The following is an 8,649-nucleotide window of genomic DNA, read 5'->3' on the forward strand; positions in this document are numbered from 1 at the left end:
TTCATTTTTGTATTCCATTTATGAGTGGAATCTTATGCTATTTGTCTTTTTTCAGACCAACTTACTGTGCTTAACATAATACCCTCTTGGTCCATCCATGTTGTGTCAAATAGCAAGATCTCATCCTTTTGACGGCTGTGTAATATTCCATTACACACGCACACACGCACACACACACATCTTTCTTTTCCAATCGTCTATTGATGGACACTTAGGTTGCTTCCATATCTTGGCTATTGTAAATAATGCTGCAATAAACATAGGGATGCATATATCATTTCAAATTATTTTTCCCTTATCTTTAGATGAATACGTAATTGAATTATTGGATCATATGTTATTTCTATTTTCAATTTTTTGAAGAACCTCCATACTGTTCTCTTCAGTGGCTGTATCTCATATGACATGTTTTGATAAACAGAAGGGTTGACTCCAATAGAATTTTCATGCTGGGAAATAGGAGATTCATTTATAAAACCAGTACCCAATTGTGAAGAACATTGAATTTCAAGCTAAATTGCATATTCAGAAGGTGCTAATAACATTAATCTACGGTCAGTACTACCAAATAAATGCTAATGACCTCCTCCCTTTAGCTCTATGCTAAAATCATTGCCAAATTCAGTTTCCCAAGATTGTTGTGTAATATTCATGCAAGAACCTTCTATATATAAACCACTCTGCCAAGTACATTGGGAAATAAAGAAATAAATAAGTGTATAACATATGTCTTGTGGAGACAGTTACGGGGCTTCTGTCCATGTGCATGCAAATGTAAAAGAATTAAAAGGCCCTTTTGTTATGGACAGTTTCATTTTAACCCCTCCTGCTGCTCTCCCTTTTTCCTTTTCCTCTTATGTAACCAATAGGCTTAGCTTTCCCAGTAATATTTGTGTTTGTGTCCTAAAGGATGAGAAATCATATTTTGATTAATGGTGTCCCCTTAGAAAAAAGAAAACTTGAGTTAAGACTACATTTCAGTGCAAATGTTGGAAATTACCCCAAATTGCCACAAACAGGACTTACATCAATGTTTCTGCTTGACCCTTTTGCAGAAGGAAAAAATACCTTCTGGAAATGCACAGCAAACAAAAATATTTTGGAAGTGAAATAAGTAAGGTAGCCTTTCCTCTTCGTAACACATACTGGTAGAATTATTGTTGTTCATTAACAGTCCTTATAATGAATCATAAAAATGCAGGACGTAAAGTGTGTGTGGTTGAGCTCCAAGCTCTAAAGAGAAATTCATTTAATTCCTCTCCCAATTATTTGAGAGTGTTTGGATCTCATCTCTTATTTTCTCTGTCCAGATCATTAGCTACAATTTTGAAAATAAAATGATTCAGTGCCTCATGGCTTGAAAGCAAAGGCAGGGTTCTCATTTGTATACATCTCTTTACAGTAGTTAACTTCTCTTTATGTCTCTTTTCTGATGTATTTAAAAGTCATCATGTTTCTCATGATGACCACTTGGTGGCCTTGGGTAGCTAGCAAAATGTCACCAGCTTCTTTTTAACTCTGGTCATACAACCTGGGGTGGGTTGAAATGGTCCAGAGATAGTATCTTGAGGTAACACAAGCATGCCAGTGAGACACCCAAGGAGACACTTAGGGAGTTTTTTAGGTTGACTTTAAGGTGAAGGGGCTGAGCAGATTGTTTTATCTTCACTTGGGATCTGCTTCTGAGAAAGTTTTGGTAAATCGGTTTCAAAATCACCTTTCCTTCCTGCCCACTCCATGAAACTGAAATAGGTGCAGTGTGTTGGATTGGGGGAAATAAAAATGAATGACTTTAATTGGCCATATCAGCTGTTACTCTGGATTACTGCTTCAGGGTATAACCTCTTTTTGTTTGTTTGTTTGTTTTCTGTTTGAGAAGCAAGGAGGGAAAGGAAGCTAGGGATTAATGGAAACAGAATAAAGACATCACTAAATTTATAGGGGAACTTTTATAAATACCAATTGTATTTATACATTTATACATTTCAAATATTCTGGGACATTCCAGAAAATGGAATGTCTAATTTTAAGTCTCACAGGCACATTTTAGGAATTTAAGAAAATCCAGAAAAGTGCTTAAAACAGTCAATTTAAGTCATAGCACCATCCTAAAGATAAACAAAATAGGTAGGTGACTATATGCAGTCTTATTTGAGGACCACAGATCCATACTTGCCATACTTGCCTTCAAATATCTCCTTCTACTATCATATCCTACCCTCCTCTCCTGCTGGGATCAAATCTATGTAATTTAAATTATTCTCCTGGGTCAAATTGCAAGAAACCTGCTACTGGGTGAAAATGCAGTATGTATCTGAGTAAGAGAGATTTATAGCCCTCTTGTATAAAAACATTGCTTGTGTGAGTTTTTTGACCAGCTTATTACCCTCACAATTCTGCCTCCTGGACTGGAGGGTAGAGGATGAGAAGAAAGACAGGAGAAATCATGGGTGGTTTGGTACTCTTGAATTCTAAATAGCAGGATCAGCAAAAGCTGGGGAGAATGGCCCCTGAGTAATGGGGCATCTGATTTAGGGAGATGCCCCAAAGAGTATGAGCCACCAAAAAGGCTGTAACATCAAAAATGAAAGAGGGCCCCAAAGATAAAATCATCAGCTTTACTGCTTTTGTTGGTAGCATTAAGGTCAGATACTTTTTTTTTTTTTTAAGTAGGCTCCAGACCCAATGTAGGGCTGGAACTCAAGATTCTGAGATCAAGAGTCACATGCTCTACCACTGAGCCAGCCAGGTTCCCCAGGTACCTTTTCAAAGCTCAAGATAGACTCATGCTCAGCTTAAAGTTTTAGGTACTACTCATTTCTTGAGCATTAACTCCTCTTCTTTTCAAATCCATGCAGACTCCAAGCACCCAGAGATCTCATGCTACTGCTAAGAGACTGAATATTCAAACAATGACCAAACCATATATCAAAATAGAACTGTGACCCACAATCTACAATAACCTACCCAGGAACTCAACATGTTATCTACAGTAACCAGTCCAGGAAGCTAGCTATCTGAGTTAGACTTACAGGAAGCCTGAATGTTTTCTCCAGTAATTTATCCAGAAAGCCAAATAACCCCTGGGAGAATTGTTCCCAAATGGCCAGCATTTGATTAATAACTGGCAGCTTTCCTAATTTCTTTCCAACTTAGGACCAGCCATAGAAAGTCAAATATGCAACTCTCACCAATCATACAGGATGTCCCACTCCTAGTTAACCCACTTACATCTTCCCCCATGACAGCAACCTTCAGTTAGAGGTATGCCTGAAACCTTCCCTTTTGTCCACTATAAATTTTTCTCATTCCACTTCAAGCCTTTGTGTCAAAACACAAATGATAGTGGCTGATTCTCTTGCTATAGAAAGCTCTAAATAATCAGTCTCTGCTTGATCTCATTTTGTTGGTCTTCATTTATTCCCATGCTGCTCAAGAGGTCTTGAACCAGCAAGCCAGAACAATCTTCTCAAAATGCATACGTGATCACATCACGTCATTTCCCATCCCCACATTAAATACATTAGTCACTTTTCATAACTTTTTAAAATAAACTTCATTTTTAGAACAGTTTGATTTTTAAAAATTAAGATAATGCAGAATTCCCATATACCCATCATCCAGTTTCTCCTATTAACTACTTACGTTATTATAGCATACTTGTTACAATTAATGAAACAATATTGATTCATTATTATTAACTAAAAGTCCATACTTCACTCAGATTTTCCCAATTTTTACCTAATGTCCTTTTTCTCTTCCAGGATCCCATCCAGGATACTTTATCACATTTAATCATCATGTCTCCTTAAGCTGCTTTTGACTGTGACAGTTTCTAAAATTTTTATTGTTTTTGATAATCTTGATTATCATTTTGGGAAATACTAGTCAGTTATTTGCATAATATTTTTATTTGGATTTGTCTAGTGTTTTTCTCATGATTAGACTGGCATTACTGGGATTTGGGGGGAATATCACAGAAGCAAAATTCTATTCTCCTCATGATACATCAAAGGTCAATACTATCAACATAACACTGTTTATGTTGACCTTGGTTACCTACCTAAGGTAATATTTTTTAGATTACTCCACTATAAAATAACTCTATTTATTGGCCCTTTCCATACCGTACTCTTTGGAGAGAATTTATTATGAGCAGCCCACATTTATGGAGTGGAAATTTATGCTCCATCTCCTTGAAGGCAGAGTATCTACATAAATTATACGGAATTTTTCTGCATCAGAGATCTATTCAATTATTTATTGATATCAATATTAATTCATGGATATTAATTTTTTCCATGGGTTATGATTCAGTAGTAACTTATTTTATTGCTCAAATTGTTCCATCTCTGGCCACTGGAAGCTCTTGCAGTTGGCTTCTATGTCCTTTGATACACTATCAGCCTTGTGAATTTTTTGCTACTTCTTTACTTTGTGGCACTACAAGATGCTCCAGGTTCATTTGTATATTTATTTCCCCAGTCTTAGAATCATGAATTTCTACATTAATCCCTTGTTCCTTCTTTTGGAGAATCTTATTAGAAACCAAGATCTGGGTGCTAAATGTGCTTGTTCCTACTGAGATATTTTTTTTTCTTTCATGCCCTCTCAATTAACAGAGCAAAAAGAACATGTGTGTATGTACTAACCTGGTTAAATACACATATCTATGAATATTTCTATAAGTAACTATTTGTATCTATATTAAGTTAAATATGAGTTTATATTGATGTCTCCAACTTGATTCTATTACCAATTAGGTTATTTTAACCTCCTCCCCTTGTTTTTCTATAAACTCCTACTCTACTCCAACGATGAGAAATTGGCTTCTACCATCCACTCTTCATTTACTTGTTTAATTCCATTATACATGCATACTAATATCATAATTGTTAACTCTTACCCCCATGGGAAACAACTTTATAAACTAGAGTGCAATGCTTATGCACAGCTTCTTTTGCTTTTGGTCTGCTCATTTCCAAAGTTACTTAGGTCAACATTTTTTCCCACTGAGGTTGTTTCATCCAATTGTAATACAGTTTTATTGTTTTTTTGTTTTTTTTTTGTTTTATTTTTTTAAATGTTTTGTTATTTTTGAGAGAGAAAAAGAGAGAAAGACAGACAGACAGACAGACAGAGTATGAACAGGGGAGAGGCAGAGAGAGATGGAGACACAGAATCTGAACCAGGCTCCAAACTCTGAGTTGTCAGCACAGAGCCCCACGCAGGGCTTGAACCATGAGCCATGAGATCATGACCTGAACTTAAGTTGGATGCTTAACTGACTGAGCCACCAAGGTACCCCTGTCTTTTTTTTTTTCATATTCTGAATGCCACTCTGAGATCCTCCAACCTCCTATATAAGGTTTTTTATTTGCATATATTAGGGTTCACTCTGTGCTATAAAGTTCTATGGGTTTTGACAAATGGATAGTGTTATATACCTACTATTACAGTATCATACATAATAGGTTTACCACCCTAAAAACTCCCCTGTGCTTCACCAACACACCTCCCTCTGGTAACCAATGTTTTTTTTTTTTTTTTTTTTTTTGTACTGGCCTTATAATTTTGCTTTTTCCAAAATATCATGTAGCTTAAATAATATATAGAGTTTTCAGACTGGCTTCTTTCACTTAGCAATATGAATTTAAGATTAATCCATATCTTCATATGAATTGGTAGCTCATTTCTTTTCATCACTGAATAGCACTCCATTGTATGGATGTACCATAGCTTCCTTACTCATTTACCTATTGAAGGGCATTCTAGTTGCTTCCAGTTTTTGGTGATTATAGAGTTGCTATAAACTTTCATGGTCAAGTGTGGACATAATTTTTTAATGAATTGGATAAATACTTAGGAATGTGATTGCTGGATCGTATGGTATTATTGTGTTTATCTTTACAATAAACAGCTAAACTATCTTCCAAAGTGGCTGTTTCCTTAATTTTTTCAGGTAAATAAAGATCAAAATCCCTAACATGGACTACATCGTCTTTAGTTCCTACATATCCAGCCCCATCTTTCATCACTTTTATCTTCACATTGATGCTTCAGATACACCCCCATGCTCCCTATAGCCCCTGAGAAACTATTCTGCTCCCTAGGCCTGGAAATGACTCCTTCCACTCTGTAAGTCCTCTGCATCCCAACTTGGTTATCATCCCATTCTTTCATCACATCACATTTTAAGCATATTTTCTTCAATAAAGCCATCACTGACCTCACTGGATAGGTCAAATCCCCCCAAGATAGGCTCCTATAGCTCAAAATATCTCACATTTGTAGCATTTATTATAGTTGTGATACTATATTTGTGTTTTGCTATACCACTTACTAGACTGTAAGTACCATAAAATCAAGACAAGATTTTTCTCATTATTTTATTCCTAATACCTAGCACAGTAACTGATATGTAGAAGCAGGTTACTATACCTTTTTATTAGAGAAACAAATGAATAAATACAATAAAAGCATCAATTACTGTCAAAAGTCAATGGCATACATTTATAACAACATGGATGAAATATGAGGGCATTATGCTAAATGAAATAAGTCAGATAAAGACATATACTACATAAAGACAAATACTATATTCAACTTATATGTGAAATCTAAAAAAGCAAAACTTATATAAAGTACAGTGGTGTTTACCAGGGCTGGAGGTTGGGGGAAATGGGAAGATATTGGTTAAAGGATTCAAACTTCCTGTTATATGATGAATAAGTTCTGAAGATCTAATGTACAACATGGTGGTTATAGTTAATAACACCGTATTATATATGTGGAAGTTGCTAAGAGAGTCGGTCTTAAATGTTCTTACCACACACAAAATGATAATTACACAGCATGATGGAGATATTAGCTAACACTATGGTGGTGATCACTTTGCAATATATAAGAGTACAAATGAAAACCTTGGAAACCTTACTCTTACACAACGTTATATGTCAATTATATCTCAATAAAGCTGGAAAAATGTCAATGGTAAAATACTCTTTACCTTTAAAGATGTCAGCTATATTTGTAAAATTAATCATAACCTTTTTCAAAATATGCCATTTTCAACATTTTATAACATAGTAATGCCATACTATAATTGCCATAGTACATTTAAGTAACTACTAAATCTAATGAAAACTTCAAGCTAATGAATACTATTCAAGCTATTTATTTACAACACTTAGATTAAAGTGTGTTTGCAAAAGATCACTTTATTTTTTATGTAAAGTTGGTTTATTTTACCTGCAGCTCTTCCAATATAAACTGAATGTAAATGATGATGCTGAGAAATATTAGGATAGTTGTCAATATGTCAAAGCATCATGCCTTCCAATCCATCCTCCATGACCTTTTTATAAAATGCCATACATTTGGCCACAATCACAATGCTTCCAAATCATAAATGGCTTTGCTACCCAGCTGCAGACGATGTTTATAGTAAGTCATCATTTGGGTCACTTCTCCTTTCAGTTGTCCATCACAGTTATGTAAAATTTCTGAGAGAAGGCCCTACATTATTATTTCAGGAGGAATACATTGAGTTAGAAGCTCAAAAAGTCTTCCACGAACTTTAAGGAGACTTTGTGGAGTCTGATGATTGGCAATAGCATTGGCAGTCTCCTTCAGATACACCTCCCAATCTGTTTCAGGGATTTCTTGATCTGCAGCAAAAATATATTGTTGCACTCTTCAGGCTTCACACATAAGTAGGGTGTTTTTGGAGATTCCTGAAGGACTTCTCTGCAAGTCTAATGAACCAGTTGTGAAGGAAGATTCAGACCTTCCTTGGCTTACACACAATATATAACACATGACAAATATCTTCAATGCTGAGAGCAGGCACGCAAACTGTCAGGCACCTCCTACAAATAGGTGGTATCACTTTAGATGTAGAATTGCAACACAAGATCAATCTGAAGTGGACATGTATTTTCCATGGTTCTATGCGAGGCACGTTGAGTATCTTTGGTGAGTTTGTCAACCTCTATCAATAATACCACTTTAAAATCTCTTTGAGAATTTGCTTCAAGTTGCTGTGATTGTACCACTCTTTTCAATATCTCCTGGATTACTACCCAATCACTACTTCCAGCATCACTGGGATTAACTTCAGCGATAATTGTTTGCAATACCACTAATTTCAGTTTTCTTTTTAGATGGAGTTGTGAAGGTCTGGTGTTCAATTCTCAATTTTTCCACTCACACACCATAAAATTCAAGAATACACATAATTCTTGTCTTTTTTCCCAGCACCAGATGAACCATACACAAAAGATGAGGAAAGTCACCACGTTGCACACGTTGCAAAGCTGGGCCGCCTGCTCGTGATGATAGTCCAGGTATGCCAAGTATCAGCAACAGTACTTGTCCACCTGGAGGCTCATTCCAGCTCAAATTCCCAGGGTCCCATGCTTGAAAGCCCTGCACGCATGCTGTCCATTGGGATGTGTACACAAGTTCCCTAAAAAGACCACTTTAGAACAGAATTTTTTTTTCAGCATAGTACTCAGTTTTCCTAAGATTGTTTTGTTTTGTTTTGGTTTGGTTTGGTTTTGGTTGTTTATTATTATTATTATTATTATTATTATTATTATTATTCACTGGGTTCCAAGCAGGGACAAAATGATATAAAGCATCTAC

General features: G+C 35.7%; 1 pseudogene; it reads right to left on the bottom strand.

The window, feature by feature from the left end:
• Nucleotides 1–7,256: 7,256 nt before the first annotated feature.
• On the bottom strand, nucleotides 7,257–8,393 carry LOC123594981 (annotated as a pseudogene).
• Nucleotides 8,394–8,649: the final 256 nt, after the last annotated feature.

This window comes from Leopardus geoffroyi, chromosome X (assembly GCF_018350155.1).
Source record: "Leopardus geoffroyi isolate Oge1 chromosome X, O.geoffroyi_Oge1_pat1.0, whole genome shotgun sequence".
NCBI lineage: Eukaryota > Metazoa > Chordata > Mammalia > Carnivora > Felidae > Leopardus > Leopardus geoffroyi.